The following is an 18,573-nucleotide window of genomic DNA, read 5'->3' as shown; positions in this document are numbered from 1 at the left end:
CGCTTCCATTTTATTATTATGCCAGCACACTTGCTTAATTCTCTGCTGTCTTCTGCACTGTTGATTTACACTGTTAGTGTTTTAATTATACAATTCAGCACTCCTTAAAACATGAAAAACTGCTCAACTTTTCAAGCAATTAAAAGGCAGCGGAGTAGATCAGCAGATCCGAGAAGAGATAAGTAAATCAAGCAATTAAAAAGCTCGTTTGGTAAAAACGTAGCAATCCACCTAAAAGGAGCGAGGTTTCCGGGGCCCTCCTGATGAGAACTTCAAGGCCAGGCGTCTTCTTCGGTGTCTCGCCTGCCCCCTCGGTGGCTCGCCCACACGTCACCTTCCTCCCGCTCCCTCTGTCGCACGTGCTGCTTGGATGACCTCAGCCCACCTAAGTGAGTAAAGAGCCAGGGCTGGGGCAAGTGGGCCACCGAGCAGCTCGTAAACTTGGCCTTGTCAGTCACCTCTCTGCCAACATTTCCCTCCTGCGTATGGGACTGTTATCACTGAGCTGGTGTTTTGTTTTTATTTTTACTTTGGTAAACTACGCATAGCTTGGCGTGTACCGCCTTAACTATTTTAAAGTGTGCAGGTCAGAGATGCTAAGTGCATTCATAACTGTCATACTGTCATGCAGCTGTCACCACGAGGCATCTCCAGAACTCTCTTCATCTTGCAAAACTGAACTCTTCCCATTAAACTCCCCATTTCCCGCTTCCTGCATCACCGGTTTCACACCGGCCTCTGAAGAGACCCTGGACGGCATCGCGGCCCCTACAGGCTGCGGGGAGGGGGCTGGTGGAAGGGAAGATGAACAAGCTGGGCTACGTTTCAGCACGAGGAGCAGGCAGCTCGATTTTGCTCTGTTTAAGGCTTCTGGGTTAGGTCTCATTTGAGTGAAAGCACAGATTGTTTTTTGAAGTCTGGGAACCGTAAGAGGCGGTCTTCTAGGTGTTCTGGATTGGCAGGAGGCAGGCTAACAGGCTGGAATTTCGCTAGAGGAAAGCTCTGCTCACCAGCAAGAAGGATTAGGAACCTGCTTCTTCGAGTCCAGAGCAGGACAGAGGAGCACCCCAGAAAGGGCTGGGCGCACCCCAAAGACTCAGCCTCTCTCCCAGGTCTTTGTCTGTTCCTTTCTCTCTGCACACTTGACATCGTGACACCAGGCTCGTGGGACCCACAGAACCAGCGACTTTCCGTGCATTCTGGAAGTGAGGGTGGGCATGAGGTGGGGGGCAGGGACAGGAGGCAGAACCAGCGACTTTCCGTGCATTCTGGAAGTGAGCATGAGGTGGGGGGCAGGGACAGGAGATACACAGCCCACTCATCCATCACACGGGGGCTGGAAAGGCTGGAGGAGCCATTCGGTGCCTGCTCGATGGCCAGGCTATCTGAGAGAAGGATATTGAGCAGGCGAGGAGGGCAGGGGTGGCTGTGGGTGCCTGGGGCTGGCACGGAAGAAGATGGAGAGGCTGGAGGAGGCTGCCTCCATCAACGGCCTCTGGTTTGGGTCAGGACCTTCCCGGGTGGGTACCCTTCCTCATCCTGCATCCCTCATCAGCCTGGGATCTCAACCAGGGTGGTCTCCACAGAAAGAGGCAAGGCCAGTGACCCGAGCATTTGGCTCTACGAGGACCGTTCAAGTTTCCTACAGGAGACCAAGAGCATCCCAGAGATGTGCCTGGGTCCAGCCCCGCCCCCAGCTGTCCCCGTTAGGGGGACGATAGGTGGAACTCCCTGACTTTCCCGCCTTCTTCTCAACCTGAGTCATTTTCCTTCAGGCTCTGAAAACTGCCCTCCCAGATGCGGTGACTTGCAGGTGGCATCTCTCCCTTCTGGGTCTTTTCCAGAACAAGAGCCCCAGCCACCGAGCCAGGCTTTGCCGTCTGCGGTGGGAAGTAAGCCCGGGACATAACCACGTACAAATAAGAGGGACAGGTTCACACACGGATCCAGCTTATATGATCGCTGCCAGCCCCTGTGGCTCTACCTCCGTCTCAGGGGTCACCTTCTCCTGGGCCACAGCCCACTCCTGTTCCAGGGCCCACCTCTCCTCACTGCCACTCAAGCCCCTCCCTTTTCCTGGGTCCACAGACTGTCCCCAGCCTGGGCCCACACTCTCCTCAAGGCTACTCCCCTGGGCATTTTCCGTTCCAAACAGTTTCTACTGGTTGCACTTTGTAATTCCAGAACCTCCATTAATCACTCTTAAGCTCTTTGAATGCAATATTTTCCCTAAGAACTGAAATTTCTTCACAACTCTGCACCCTCCTGCCATCTCCGATTACCCACTGTCATCAGTCATTAACAGAGACCATCAGCATATCTATAACTTCTCTATACCTTGATTAATCTGGCTTGGCGTTTTCTCCCCAACACCCTAATTGGCGGAGGGGTGACCAGCATGGGGGAGGGTGGGGAGGGCGTGGATCTCACAGTTGAAATGTTAGAGCAGATACAGAGCTCTGATGTTATTAAATCCAACTCTTTTTTTTTATTTTTGGCAGATAGGGAAACTGAGGCCCGAAGAGAGGAAGTAATACCCCTCCCCGTCCTCCGGCCATCCCAGGCAGCATCTCAACCGTGTTTCCTACAAGCTAGTGCCTTAAGCGCTCTAAAACAAGTAAAAGGGCGGGGGGAGGGGAGGTGGAAGGGATGGCAGGGGGTACATAGAGCCCAGAGGGTCTGCTGTCAAAGAAATTTTGGAAAACCTGAATATTATGTCTCTCGCCTGGATATTCACAATGCACAGTAGTTCATTAAAGGCTTTTGATAAGTCTCACAGCCAAGAAACCCATTAACTTTGTTTAATTCTAAACTCCTAGAAACATTATCTCTTTTCTCTAGACCACCGATATGAGTTATGTATCGCCGTGTAAAACAATATTATCCCGAAACGTAGTAGCTTAAAACAACAAACAAGTCTACGGCCACGCCACCCTGAACACACCCGATCCCGTCTGAGCTCAGAAGCTAAGCAGAGTCGGGCCTGGTTCGTACTTGGATGGGAGACCACCTAGGAAGACCAGGTGGTGCAGGCATTAAAATTAATTAATTGATTGATCGATTGATTGATTTAAAAAATAAAACAACCAACAAATATTATCTCACATAATAACGAGGGGCAAGAATCTATGGAGAGTTTAGCTGGGTGATTCCAGCTCAGGGTCTCTCATGAGGTTGCAGTCCAGATGTCACCCGGGGCCGCAGTCATCTGAAGGCTGGACTGCGGCTGGAGCATCTGCTGTCCAGATGGCACACTCCGGTGAGTTGGTTGTCGGCCAGAGGCCTCGGTCCCTCGCCCTGTGGGCTCTCCATAGGGCTGCTTGTGTTTTCACGTGACACGGCCCCTGGCTTGTCTCAGCATGAGTCATCTGACAGAGACAGAGAAAGGAATGGAAGCTTCAGTGTCTTTGGTGACATATCCTTGCGAGTCACACACCATGATTTTGACCATATCCTATTGGTTACACGGGTCATCCGTATCCAGTGCAGGAGGAAGTACACAATGGTGTGAACACCGGGAGGTGGGACTCGTTGGTGGACGTCTTGGAGGCTGGCTGCCACACCGCCAACTAACTCCACACACATCTTGAGAACTGCTAAACCAGCACCTACTCTACGGGGATTAAAATGGAACTGAGAAAGATGTGACTATCCCAGCCCCTCCACCTGGTGTAACTAAGAGGAGAAGCCACAGATGGCTTTGCCTGGCCCAGCTTTCTAAGCACCAGACCCCAGCCCTTTTCTCCAGCTCAGTTTTGCCCAGTCTCATCCTTCAAGAAGGCTGTTTTTCCACCCTGCTGGTCCGGGCTGGGCCTGATGTCTCTAGTGGGCCAGTGGCCTGCATCCTCCAAGGCAAAGCCCAAAGCCAAGAGTCTCTCTGCCCCAGGTCAGCTCCCAGCCTTGGCTATAGCAAGACCGACTCCTCTTGTCCACGTGCAGAGCCTCTCACGAAGTTTCTGGTTCCAGCGTGAAGGCAACTCTAGGAAGCATGAAAATTGCCAACACTTACTAAGTGCTTATGGTGCGCTAGGCACTGTGCCAGCAGCTTTGCATATACTCTATCACTTAACTCTCAACGACCCTAAGAGGTAGTTCCTATATTCCCATTGGATACGTAAGAAAATTGAGGCTCTGGCCAGTTGAGAAATGTGGCTGAGGACACATAGCTAAAAGTAGCACAGCTGAAATGAAGCTGGGACTGTCTGCTTCCACAGCCAAAGCTGCTGACTACTAAGCGATCCCTCCACCTGCAAAGCAGGAGGGACCGACAGGTCCGACCCTGTGTCACGAGGCAGAGTCTTCTCTGGCTCCGGCAGCCCTGTCCCTCCCACTGCGTTGGAAGATCCGGCAACTCCCCTCGCCTCTAGGGCGATCTTCTGAATCGTTAGATTTCAAATACCAAAATGCCTTATACAGAATGACATTTACAGACAATCATCGACCAGCAAGAGAAAGGTGACTCTTCCTCACCCGCTCCCTCGAAAGAGGTTTTTAACAGACAAACCAATAGCTGGGACGACAACCCATCGTTTAAAGTAAAAATATTAGCATTGTACGTTGATATGTCTTATAGATGGAGCTGTAAAATACTTGAAGCCGAGAGTAAATTTACGAGAGTAAATTTTCATTCGGTAAGATTCTTACTTCTTATGTTAAGTGTCACAATATTAAGTCTAAATATACTGGGATGAGTTAAGGATGCATAGAACAACCACTAAAAAAAAAAAAAACTACAAAGACATACAGATTTAAAAAAAAAAAAAAGTTGGTGTCTTAAAATTAATATCACCTTTTTAAAAACGATCCTATAGAAAGCAGGAAAAGAGAAATAAAGGAACGACACACAGGGGAGACTAGAAAACAACTAGTAGGCGCAGTGGATAGACTCCTAAACGGCCCCCCCACAATCCCCGCCTTCTAGTGTCCACACCATTGTGTAAGACCCTCCCCTTGAGTGTAGACCAGACCTGTGACTTGTCTCTAACCAACAGAACGTGGCAAAGATGGGCTGTCCCTGGCCTGATTATGTTACATGAGATTATAACTCCTATCCTGTTGGCAGACTCTCTCGTTGGCTGGCTTTGCTGAAGCAAACTGCTACGCTGGGAGCTGAACTCTGGAGGAGCCCACACAGCAAGGGACTCAGGAGAGCCTGTGGCCAACAGTCACAAGAAACTGAGGTCCTCATTCCGACAGCATGAAATGACCTGAATCCTGCTGGTGGCGGTGGAAGCGGATCTGTCCCTAGTCGGGCTTTCAGATGAGACTCTAGCCCTGGCTAACACCTTGATGGAAGCCTTGCGAGAGATCCTGAAGCAGAGGAGCCCAGCTAAGCCCAAACCGGATTCCTGGCCGCAAGGACTGTGGGGTGATAAATGTGTGTCTCTTAACCACCGAAAAGTGTAGGACTCTGCTGTGTGGAGTCTTCCCCTGCAAGATCAGGCAGTAACTAGACACAGATCCTATTTCATAGAGCTCACTGCTTTACTCACCTTGCTTTGGCCCAGCGAATCTTCTTTTTATTTCATGGACACACCAAGCTCCTATCCCCTTAGGGCCTTGGCATGTGTGTGTTCCTGAGAGAATCAGAATCCTGGCAGAAAAGAGATGGCACCATCAAACAGGATAATTGGAGGACAGTTCAATGGGCGGATTGTCTATGGATCTATGACCAGGATGTAGGAAAGCCACCTGGTATAATGCAATGTCCGGAGCTAGCGCCCCCAGGGCCTGAAGTGGGGGCCAAGGAGATGGAGCCGCTTCCAGAATGGGCTGAGCTGTGGGGTGGGAGTCTCCATCCAGTCTGTCTGTGCCAGTGTTCCTGGCTGGCACACCGGCTGAGCTGTGGGGTGGGAGTCTCCATCCAGTCTGTGCCAGTGTTCCTGGCTGGCACACCCAGTCAGCACTCAGAGGACAAAGGAGCCTTTGGCTGCAGAACAGCCCCCTGCACAAGGGTGAAGAGAGAACCTGGGGGTGCAAACAGCATATCCAACGCAGACGCTGTGCCCGGCTTCCCACCTCAACAGCCATTCCTCCGAGTACACATCAGTATCTGCACTCACCTTACCTACCTGGTCACTCGCTTGTCGCCAAACTCCTCTCTTCTGGATGGAAGCTCCAGGAGTGCGGAGGACCGTGTCTGATTTACTGCTGTGTCCCCAGAGCCTAGAACAGAGCTTATTAAAACAGAAGCAGTGCATTCACACAGCCACTTGGGAGAAAACAAATGGATGAGTATGTAGGTCACTGCCGCCCCCCCACCAGGCTGAGAGACCCTCGCAGGCAGCCGCATTCTCTCCATCGTTTGGTTTTCGTTTTTTGTTTGTTTTTTAACTAATAGAAACTGCTCTTTTATAGAGCAGTTTTAGGTTTGCAGACAAATTGATCGGAAAATACGGAGTTCCCAAATACCCTTTCTATCTACCCCCCACGGTCTCCCTTCTTATTCCTATTTTGTATTAGTGTGGCACACTTGTTACAATTGATGACCCAATATCGATAAATCATTATTAACTAACTATAGTCTATAGTTTACATTAGGGTTCACTCTTCCTGACAAAGGCATGATGACAGGTGTTCATCATGACCGTATCACACAGAAGAGTTTCACCGCCCAAAAGTCCTCTGGGTTCGCCTAGGCACCCTTTTCTCTCTCCCTAAAACCTCTGACGACTACTGAAATCTTTACCAGCTCCATCGTCAAAACATGTAGATGGAATCATACAATATCTCTCTCATTTTGGATCCCTGTGGCTGGACGCCACAGGGGACCCACAGATACTTTCCAAATACACAAGGGAATGGATGGAAGGACTTAGAGATGCCCACATTCGAAGGGGTTCTGAGTATGTCCGGAAGTCATGAGCCCAGGCCTCTCCTCTATTTGGGACAAGAAACCTTCATTTTATTCCATCTTTTGCCCTCTCGTCCCCCAATCTGACTTGCAATCCTTTTTAAATTATATAGCGATTTCCTCCTATGAAAGCTAATTTAGGCGCCATAACAGAGACTATATTTAATGTAAATGGAAGAAGTAGAAGCAGAAGGATTTATGGTAATAATAACCCACTTGTAATAACGCGGAGTGGGTCACCTGCTTAAGATACAGTGGATTAAAGAGAAGGAAATTTACCTCCCCAAAGTACACGGTGTCACCAGAAAACTGCCGGAGCGCCGAGTCGCGGATGGTCTTATTAAATCCCATAGATCTTACTGAGCTTCCTACGGGGAGAAGGCTGCTTCTTTTCCTGGTTTATATAATGGCCAAAGTGGACCTGGCAGAGGGTACAGAGCTGTTCCCCGAAAGGCCCAGAGGCCGGGGCCCAGTGGGCAGAGGGCCCCGTCTGCACAGAGCCCCACATGGGGCCACATGCTGCTGGGCACGGAGTAGAGTCCCAAGGGTGGGAGTGGGATTCCAGGCACGAGGAGCGTGGGAGAGACGGATGCAGGAAGCAGGAAGCAGGAAGCAGGAAGCAGGAAGCTGTCCCTTCGTGAGGGATGGCTCTGATGCCAGTGATCCCACCCCGCCCAGGCGTGGAGCCGAAGCTGAAATGTGAAGAGCGAGAGTCCTGGAAGCTGAGGTGCAATCAACGCGGTTCCCCAGGGGCAGATAAGCAGAATCCAGGGGGCTTTGGCGAACCAGCGAGCACTGCGCATCCAAAAAGAGTTGGAAATCTAAATACATACATACATACATAGATACATAAACAAACAAACAAACAAACGAGGTCTTAAGGCCTTGTAGCTCAGGAGTTGGAACACTGGTCTTGTAAACCAGGGGTCATGAGTTCAAATCTCGCTGGGGCCTAGTTAGTGTTCATTATAAAAAAAATAAATTAAAAAGGTTGGGTGCGAATCCCAGCCCCATCTCCCCAGCTTGTGTGAATTTGAACAAACTATAAAACTTGCTTCATCCATTCCCAGCACTGAGTCGGCTCTCGATCCGGGTTCGTTCCCCTGGGAAAAAGGCCCCAACCTCAGAGCTGCCCGAGCCAGGAGGAAGGCAGCCTCCTTGCTGCTGGCCAGACTCAGAGCCGGATGTCTTCTCAGCCGCAGTGACACCAGCAGAGCCCCTCCTTGACTCATAAGGACTCTCGTTCCCCGAGAGAGACGCCAACCCCTAGCCCTCGCCTTCACCCCCGCCTTGGAGAAGCAAGGAAGGATGCAGAACCGGCCTGCTGTTAGCTGGAGCTCTGCAGCTGGTTGTCCCATCCTCAGCCCCCTCCCTCCTCCTCCTTCTTCCCCTCCCCACCTCCTTTCTGTGTTAATGGTTTGTTAGGAAATGGGTAATCTGGAGAGGATCATTAATGCAGTGAACAGAGATATTGCACTAAAGGATTATGGCAGCTTCCCTAGTGCACTGCGGCTTTTTTAATGTGTTTGCATGAAATCACCCCATTATGAGAGTGTCCTCATGGGGGAAGATGAGGTGAAGGGGCACCATGCCTGAGAATGAAGGTAAACCCATGTCTGCTGAGGGTGGCTTCCAAGAGTCCCCAAAATCCCAGCCTGGGACCCCCTAAATGACCATGTCTCCATCTGAGGTCTCAAACCAAAGTGGATGCTGCACCATTCCAGACAGGAGACCAGTCTTCTCCCTGCAGGGAAGGGTCCTGGGCCTGAGTTCCTTCCCCAGGGAGCCTGAATAAGGAGGTTCTGGAGTGTGAAACGAGGTATTATTTGCTCTGGCAGAAACGAAGGTCAGGCCAGCCCCAGAACTTGCACCAGAAGCCACAACTCACCTCCTCCAAGTCTTTGCTGGCACCCCACCTTCCCAGCGAGCCCCTGCCCCCACCGACCACCTTGTTTAATCTGCAGCCTACCACCCCCCTCTCCACCCACCGGCCCATCCTTTATTCCTGTTTTTTTCTGTCTATCATTAGTGCTTTCAGCCTTCTGACGTCTCACCAACTCACTGAGACATCCCCGAGACCACGTTCAGGTCCCGCACTAGAATGTCAGCCCCACGAGGGCCGTGACCGCTATCTGTTTTGTCCACGGATATTTCCCAAACGGCTGGAACCGTTTCTGACAGGTGATGCTCATTAACTGCTTCTCGAAAGAACACATGTCTGGGCCCCTAAGAAAAGAGCCGAGCTGTTGTCCCACCTCATGCACCCACCATTCCACGTGCTGTTCCTACATCTCCTGGGGATTTCCATCCTGGTGCAGAGCAATCCAAATCTAAACCTTGTCGTCCTTCAACCTAAACAGCACAAGGCCCTTCCTAAAATGGTTGGGGAACCTGAGGCACACCCTGTGTTTCGCTCAGATTCAAAATTCTGCCCTCCTCTGAGGGTGCCTGCAATTCCGGGGTGACCCTGCAGGAGGCTGGGCAGACAGCCCAGTCCAGGGGCCTCGTTCCACTGATGGCTGCCCAGCTTCTCCTGCTGCAGATTCTCATCATCCTAGATTTTTTTGCACTTGTGCGTTGCAATTAACATTAGCCTTGGAAGATCTTCTCATCAAGGTTCTAATGAAGCCATTGTTCCCGGCGCCAACCTCCCAGCCCCTGCACTCCCCACCCCATGCTGTAGGAGTTGCTTTCTATCTGGGCTCTTGGGCTGTGATGGGGTTCCTGCTGGAGCTGGAGGAAACTGATACAGAACTCCAATGACCCAGTCACGTGGACAGGACTTCCCATGTCCCCTGCTTGTCCAGGCCAGAATGCTCCCTTCCTCCGTAGCCCCGCCTCATCCAACTGCAGGGGACCAGGTCGTGGATTCTGACCCTGCTAAGCTCAGGTCACAGCCATATCCTCTCTGCCTGTCCCCAACCCAAAATAGAAGAGGCAGGTAAGGTCACCTGCAGGCTTTTCATCCCCCGTTTATCCGCTGGAAGCCTCCCAGCCAGGCCTGAGAGCTGACCTGGGACCTCAAAACCTCATTTTCATGTTCCTCTTGGGGTCCCTCTGAAATGTCGGTGTCTTAGCCTGGGTCCTCCCGAAAGCAAGAGTCTGGGGTGAAGATGTAGGCAGGGGTTGGGGGGCTGGAATTGGGGAGGTGACTCCAGGGAGCAGGAATCAAAGAACCAAGAGGCTGAGACAGGAAGAAAAGAAAATCAACACAAGGCGTGCTACTGAGATGCTGCTGGCAGCAAAGGGACTCATGTCCTAGGGCCCTCCCGAGGACAGTGTAGAATGCCTCCTGGGACTGCGCCCCAGTAGGGCTAGGGAGGGAGCATCACCCACACACTTCCCGGCTCACGTGATCATGGACGGAACCAGCACCATGGGGAGCAGCTTGGTGGGGGGTGAGGGTGGGTGGCAAAAGTGAGAGCGTGTGCCTTTCCCTGAGGCACCACCTTATGAACGCAGCTGAAGCCTGCAGGGGACCGGCTCCTGCTGGCCCGGATCAGAGCTACGAACGAGTGGATGAGGGTCAGGCACCAGACCGTTGCTCTGTAGATAAACCTCCCTGCAGACCTTCGAGGAATGACTCATCACTTCTAACTCCCGGGTAGAGAGTTAGTCTGCTCCTTCCAGGTCTGGGTAAAGAAAGGAGAGAGGGTTTTTATATTGAGAGCCTTTTTATAGTGTTTCCGGGCGTTAGAACCCCAAGGAAACCAGTGGCCTGCATAGCTGTAGAGTCAGAGGACGGCGTGGGGGGCGGGGGGCCTGGAGCAGAGCACTCAGCTGCAGGGGTGGCTGGGAGAAGACCCCTCTGCCCAACTGTCTGTCTGAGTTCAGAAGCCAGCACAGGCTGTCTGTCCCCTGTCTAAGAATAGGCGGGCTCCAAAAATGCTTTGAAAAATCTGCTGTTTGGAGCTGGAAAGCTTGGAGCACATCTTTCCACTCAAACAAGACTGTGCACAGCTCTGGGGCCCCAGCCCAGCCTGCAGGAAGCCCAGTGAGCGCCAGCCACCAAACCACAGCACCGCGGACAGGGTCAGTGCATCGTAAGGTCCAGGGGAACTGAGAGCACATAGTTGCCTCAGCAATGAGGTCGAGGGCCCCCCTCAACCACCGAGCAGTGGAACCAGGCAGTTTCCAAGCTCCAAAGTTCAGATGGCGATTCCTAGAGCTGGAGAAAAGATTCTAGCAAAGGGGGATGAGGGACAAGATGACAGTGGTGAAGGGCCAGGGCCTCTGAAGTTAAAAATAATCTCCCGGAGCTGCAGGGGCATGGGGAGAGACTAGGGGGAGGTGACACCGTGGCCTCTTTCTGGCTGTGTCTCAGCTGATGGGGCTAGCCCCTGCCCGATGCTGATTCCTAGGTCACCTGGATTCCCCACCTTGCTTGCTCGGGCCTCAGCTCCTGTAAGCTCCTCCTCTGAGGTCCTCATGCTCCAACCGGGATTCGGTCCCCGCCCACTTTAACTTCCCAAGCCCCCGGCACAGCCTTCATTTGCTCTATGGGTGAACTGAGGTCCAGAACCATCCAGGAAGTTGGTGGCAGAATCTAGAACAGGACATAGAGCCTCTCTCCCACGCTGGTGCACTTACTCACCAAGAAGGGAAAAGGGGACCCGTGTTACGCGGCGGTGGAGGCTGCTCGACCTCTGCCCCGGGACGGTAGCCGGAGCATGTCTTGGGGGAAATTACAGATATCATTTTACTTTCCCGTGAAAAAAATAACCATGGAAAACATCTGCAATTACAGCTCATCGCCGCTGACTGTGTAACTGCAGCCTAAGTACCTGGTAATCAGAAGACAGGAGACAATGAGGTTTTGGCTTTATTTAGCACCTTTCCACCCCCCTACCTCAACCTCAAGCCTTCCTGGCCATGTGACAGGGGGAGCCGGGTTTGCAAACACTCGATGCAGCCTTTCCCAGTCTTTCTATATCAGGCCACTGGCCTTTGGCAATCTGTAGAATTCTCAACTTGTCTCCTTTCCCCAGAGGTCAGGCTGAGTATCACCGGGCCACCTGGCCCCTCTCAGCCCATCTCTCTTGTTCATTAATCTTTTTCTCGGTAGTTATTGAGTGCCAGCTACATGCCGCTCATGGAGAGAGGAGCAGATGGTGCAGCAGTGGACGAGCCGGGCGAGGCCCTGTCCTCATAGAGACGACCGTCTGGTATGAGAGGCAGACGACGACAAGGCCAGCGTCTGAATAAGAGAATTACAGCCTATCGCAGAGCTGTACGGGGTGACGAGACAGAGGGCAACGTGTGGAGGACACTGCAGGGTGGTCAGTGAAGGCGTCTCCGAAGAGGTGACATGTCACACCCCAGGTCCCGTCCATGAGGCCCCTTCTTTGCTCTCTCTCTTGCTCACTCCCTCTCCCCGTCTCTCTCGCTCTTTTTTCCATTCATTTAGCAAATATGAGTTGAGACCCTACTATATACCAGGCCTCGGGGCCACAACAGACCCAGCCCTGACCCGTGAGCTCTCAGTCCACAGAGGAGACCAGCAGCTAGGCAAACCCGTGTCTCTCGGGCCAGACCCCCAGGTCTTCCTGGATCCCCCTCTTCCTCACTCCCCACATCTAATCCAGGAGCACGTCGCATCGAGTCCACTCCAAAATCACCCTAAATCTGGCTCATCCGTCCGTCTCCACCGATCTCCCTAAACCCATCATCTATGGCCTGGACTCTGGAGGGGCTCCTAGCTGGTCTCCCCCATTCCATCCTTCCAAAGGCAGTCTCTTAAAAAATCAGTGTGAGGAGAGAAGGCAAATTAAAAATCAGTGAACAAACATAAAATAAATAAAAATGGGGTTAAGCGTTACATGGGAAACAAATGAGATACTGAGATAGTAGATAATCCGGGGGACCACCTGGAGACAGGTACCACTTTGGTCCTACCACCTACTCCATCACCTGCTGCAGCAACTGGCTCCACACAGACCAGCTTCTCACAGGTGCCTTGTCTCAGCCTATGCCGCGACTCTTAGCTTCCTTGTTCGAGTCTCCTCTGTCACTGTGGAGGGGACAGCTGAGGGCCCTCGCTCATGGACAGCCCCAGAGAGCAAAGAACCAATGGGAACAGGAGCCCACGGATGAATGTTTTCCCCTTCCATCCCCTGGGCGGACAGCCCTGAGACAGATGTCATGCGGTCCCAGGGGATCAAGCACCAGTGGCCCGTGGCTGTGACCAGCCTCTTGTACTGACTTCTCTTCCTTCGTGGATTCACCCCGTCTTCCTCACTCCCACCCCCAAGAACCGTATTCCCAAATAAACTACCGGATCTCAAGCCCGGGCCTCAGGACCTTCCGTCAAGACAATGAGAGGAGGGGGAGAGCGTGCCAGGAAGTGGGGACACGGTGAGCGCGGATACAGCAAGGACAGGTGAGACTGGGTGTGTCTGAGGAAGCAGAGAAGGTCAGCGAACCTGGAGTCTGGCCAGCAAGGAGGAGAGTAGCCTGAGAAGCGGGGAGGGGTTGGCAGCCCACGCAGGGCCTTCTGGGTAAGGCCGGAGTTTGAACTTCAACCCGAGAAAGTGGGAGGCAACCAAAGGGCTGAGGCAGGAAAATTCCCATGGCCAGAACGTCTTTGGGACGAGACCAAAATGAAGGCCGCCTCTCGGGTCCTTCTCCTTCAGGCGCTCGCTCCGCGAGCCTCGCATCCCTCTCTCCTGTTCCCGGCTCCTTCTCCTCCCTGAACCTGCCTCTCCTCCACCATTGTCGTCCCTGTGCCTTCTGCGCCTGCCCATCCCTCTGGTCTCAGTGCTCCCACCAACCTCTCACCCCTGTCACTGTGCCTCCCCAGCCTTCGCCCCCCATTAACGGGACAATGACGAGTGGAGCCGTGATGCAAGGCAGAGGAGTGATGGTGACCGTGTTCTCTTAGTCTGCCCAGGACAAAGGCTTGAGAAAGTCCACGGCACTTGCAGGGGTGATGGGCAATGTGTGAAATCTGGGCTGTTGTGAGGGGTCTCAGATAAATGTGTGACGTGACTGCGTCACGAGACTCAATGCAGGTGTCAGGCTAAGAAGAGCTCACGCTTCCTGGTGGGTCCCAAGGATTCAGAGATGAGCAATGTGTGGAAGATTGGACCTGGCAGCTGACACTCCTGGCTCCTCTCCAAGGTCCACCGCCACTCACTGAATGACCACAGGTAAGTTACTGAACCTCCCTGAAACTCAATTCCTTCATTTGGAATAATGAGACAATAATGCAAAATTCATCAGGACTCTTGGTCGCAAGTAACAGAAACACACGCGAACTAGTTTAAAACAAAGAGAAGAATTTACCCTCGTAGAACTCAAAGAAAGAGATGTGAGCAGGCTTCCAGAAAGAATAGAAAGACCAGGGTGCACGGCTCTTGCTCTTCGTCTCTCCAGACCAGCATCTTCCCCGTCCCAGGCAGCTCGGGAAAAGCGGGAACACAGAGGGAGCTGGCTCCGGGGTTTATGTGGTAAGATCTGGCTTCCTGGAGAGAGACTGATGGCTTTCTTCTGTCCCAATTCCAAATTCCCAGGAGGCAGCTGGCCCAGAGCAAGTCAGGTGACACTCGTGGACCAGTCAGCTGTGGTCAAGGCATCATTGTCTGCGGAAGGAAATCTGGGTGACTCAGCTCGACTCAGATCAGCCTGGACCAAGACGCTCCAGTTGTGGGTGAGCTTGCGAAGTGCTGACTCAACCACAAGATCTTTACGCTGATGGGGGCTGGGCGGTTAATAAACGGGTACCCACCACACAAACCTAATCCCAGAAATGGGGTCACATCAGTGAAGGGTCCCCACCAGCAGCGTGCAATAAGCGGGGGCCCGCTGGTGTAACCCAACCTCCACCATGCTGTGTGTCTGCTCCTCCAGCAAAGCTTCCTCGGAGCCGTCCACAGCCACCTGTCTCCATGCCACGGTCTCTGCTCACTGCGCCAAGGGGACCAGACCCACACCACTGAGGCTGTGTTCATCAAACTTCTCCTGGTTGTCCACATTGTCGGACTCAAGGACATCCTCGTGTTCTTACCCTGCAGGATTTCTCAGCAGCTTTCCACACACTCCCCACTTCGTCCCTCCTGCAGTCCTCGCTTCACTGGTCTCGGGGAGCCCACCTTCTCCCGGTTTTCCTCCCTCTTGATTTCTCCGCTTTGCCTCCGGTCCGTAGCTCTCTGTCTCGTTTCCTGGTTCTCCTTGGCCTGTCAAGATTGCTTAACTGGTTTTCCTTAACAGTCAGGGAAGTGCACGAATTCCTCACCCTGACCGGTGAGGCCTTAACGATGGGGCCGCTCCCGACCTACCCTGTTACCTCCCTGTTACCATCACCCACTCTGCTCCTGGCCTTCTTTCCGTTTCTCTCACACACCAAGCTTATTCCTGCCTTTGTGCCAACTGTTTCCTGCACCTGGGTCGCTCCCCTCCCACCCCACCCCTTACTCCAACGCGCACACTCACTCTCTCTCCAACCCCATCTCCGTGTGACTTCCGGCTCTCGTCTTCCAGCTCTTGGCTGAAACGCCACCTTTTCCAGGAGGACTTCCCTGATGGCTCTGTCTAAAGAAGCTGCTTGATTCCTTCACACCCATCATCTATCTATCACTCTGCATAGAACTCATCGCCCTCGGTACCTTTTAAATTTGTTTATTTGTTTCTAGTCTATCACTCGCCAAAATGTAATCTTCATGAGAATAAGGACTTCATTTCTTGTATGTCTTCTTCTAGCTCCTAGGTCTAAAACGGTGCTTGTCACGCAGACAGCATTTAATAAATATAAAGAAATAATAAAGGGGCAAACGGGGTAACGAACTAGCCATTGTGAAAAGAAGGGAAGACCAGCGGTAGATGAGAGAATGCGACGAATACCTGGAAGGCGAAGGTGGAGGACGTGGGCCGAGGGAAGAAACAGAGTGAGGATGCAGCGGCCGGGTGCTCACTGAGGGGGCGGAATTGAGTCAGCTGCATAGAAGACCCTAGGAAGATTGGGGCTTGCTCTGGTCAGCCACAACCTGCCCAGGGAGGGAAAATGGGGGGCAAAAACTCAGGAGTTAATGGAAAGAGAACATATTGGTCCCTCACCATCCTCTAATCCCACTCCTACCTAACAGAGCAATAGGCACACAGAGAAACCAGAGAGGACTCCTGGCTAAGTAAATGAAAATGCTTGTGGAGAATGGAGGGGTGCCGGTGCATGTGTTGGTGTTCTCGAGTGAAGTTCCTCTCACTCTGCCGTCTGTGCCTCCCCACAACCTAGCTGCATAGCCATCCTTCTGGCCCGTCCCCCTAAAGCAAAGCCAGGCAGTAAGCAGATCCACCCTGTGCATGAACCCAGGGCTTCTAGGCTGCATTCTCACACAGGGAAGACACTCAATGGGAAAATTAAATAATGTGTGGAGGATAAGAAGCCCATATCAGCCTCTTGGAATAAATATCACCTTCCTTCACTCTTACATAGAAAGAGATAAATGAGACTCCTGAGGCATGTGACAAATGAAAGAGAAATCCTAAGATTAAAAAAGAAAATGCACAGAAACCCAACTGGATCATCAAGAAATGTGGGAAACTGTTGCATCCATGAAGAGAGAACAGACTACAATGAAAAAGGACTCACCGGAGAATGAGAAAATATTCTTAGAAGTTTAATCATCTGGTTGCTGAAAGGGAAAGGTTAGAAGATAAAGTTTAGGAAACGTCCAAAATGTGGAGTAAAAAGTGAAGACAAAAAAATGGAAACATTGAAAGAGGAAATTAGAGACATAGCAGACTAATCCAGAAGGTCCAACATCTAATTCACAGGCTCTCTAGCAACAGAAAAGAATGAAAACAGAAGGTAAACTAATGAGAAAAATGTTTCCAGAATTCCAGGCAGAAAGAAGCTAAAAGGGCCCTCTTAAAATAAATTTTAAAAGAGTCACCCATCAGAAATAAATTTTAAAAGAGTCACCATCAGAACACACTATTGGGAAAGCTTAGTCCACTAAGGATACAGTAAAGACCTTAAAAATTTCCAGAGAAAAAAAAGGAAAAGTTACCTACGACGGAATGAGAAATTGCCCATGATTTCTCATCGGCAGTACTAGATTCACCTAAGACAGTAGAGAATTCCAAGGGAAACCCTCAACATTCCAAAGGAAAACTATTTTGAAACTAGAAACTAGAAACCAGCCAAACTATCAATGAAAGAAAAATAAAATCTCAGACACCCAAAACTCAGAAAATTTACCTCCCGTGCATCCTTTCCAAAGGAATTACTAGAAGAGGTACCCTAACACAATGCACAAGATATTGAGAAAGAGAAACTTCGATTCAAGAAAAAGTAGGACTCCCAGTGAACAGGAAACCCCAGGAGCGTAGCTGGTTAGGACAGAAGGTCAAAGACAGGATCTTCGAGAAGGACTCTGTGTAGTCTGAGCAAAAGGTAGACTTAGAAACGAAGAGATATTTGTGGAATGATGAAGAAGATTATTTTTCTTCTCCCCAAAATAATAAAAATATGCCCTTCAAAACTCCAAGAAAAAAAAGTTGTACTACTCATGATCTAAATATAAGCATAATTTTGAACAATTGATGGAGAACACAAAAAGATAACCTATTTGATTTTGACGTGAGTCTCCTCTAAATCTTCGTATAAGGGTTCTGATATAAGACCGAGAGACAAGGAAGCAGACTCCCTCTGTACTACCTGGTTCACTGGGGGAAACAATATTTACATCATCATCAAAATGTAAAGGCTGTCGATTGGATTTCAACTTTAAGATCGATCTGCAGATAAACCATGGACGACATAAATGTGATTAAAGATCCGAATGTAAATGTCATCAGCTTTGACAAGGTAAAAGGAAAGATAAAGCTGGCAGAAGTTGGGATGTTGAAAGGGGAGGGGAGAAGAGGAGAAGTGATGAGTGCGAGATCTAATGATGGCCTCATCTTAAAAGTCTATGGCCATGCCACCTTGAACAAGCCTGATCTCAGAAGCTAAGCAGAGTCAGGCCTGGTTAGTACTTGGATGGGAGACCACCAAGGAAGAACAGGTGCTGTAGGCGTAAAAAATAAAAAAAATAAGGGATTGTGAGCTGACAAAGTCTTGCAATCTGTGAGGTCAACCAATTGTTGCCTCACTTGAAAAAAAAAAAAAAAAGGTGAGCACCCAAGGATTACTGTCTTACATTAGGGAATAAGAATTGGATATTTTGAGCATATTATTTAAAATCGCTTTCCCAGACAAGAAAAAGCTGATTGAGTTCATCACCACCAAAGCAGTATTACAAGAAATATTAATGGGACTTCTTGAAGAAGAAAAAATAAAAAATATGAATAAAATATCGCAAAGGAAAAAAATCTTCACTGACAAAGGCAAACACATAATAAAAGCAGAGCATCAACCAACACTAAAGCTAACGCAAGGTTAAAAGGCAAAAGCAGGAAGATCATGCGTAATTACGACAGTAAATTAAGGGATACACACAAACACACACACAAAAGAAATAAAAATAATGAAAAAAACATAAATTTGGAGGGGACGAGTTAAAATTGTAGTGATTTGAGAATGTGTTCGAACTTAAGTGACCATCGATTTCAAACAGACTGCTATAAACATAGCTTGGTATATGTGAAGCACATGGTAACCACAAACAAAAAATCGACAAGAGATATACAAGAAATAAAGAGAAAGGATTCCAAACACAACGCTACAGAGAATCATCAACATACAAGATGAGAGAGAGCATGAGACTCAGAAGAACTGAGAA

The 18,573-nt window shown here is 50.5% G+C and overlaps 1 pseudogene; it reads left to right on the top strand.

The window, feature by feature from the left end:
• The first annotated feature begins 2,916 nt into the window (after nt 1–2,916).
• On the top strand, nt 2,917–3,035 carry LOC112480064 (annotated as a pseudogene).
• The last annotated feature ends 15,538 nt before the right edge of the window (nt 3,036–18,573 follow it).

This window comes from Pteropus alecto, unplaced genomic scaffold (genome assembly GCF_000325575.1).
Source record: "Pteropus alecto unplaced genomic scaffold, ASM32557v1 scaffold134, whole genome shotgun sequence".
In the NCBI taxonomy this organism is placed as follows: Eukaryota; Metazoa; Chordata; class Mammalia; order Chiroptera; family Pteropodidae; genus Pteropus; species Pteropus alecto.
This window is presented reverse-complemented; position numbering and strand designations above follow the sequence as displayed.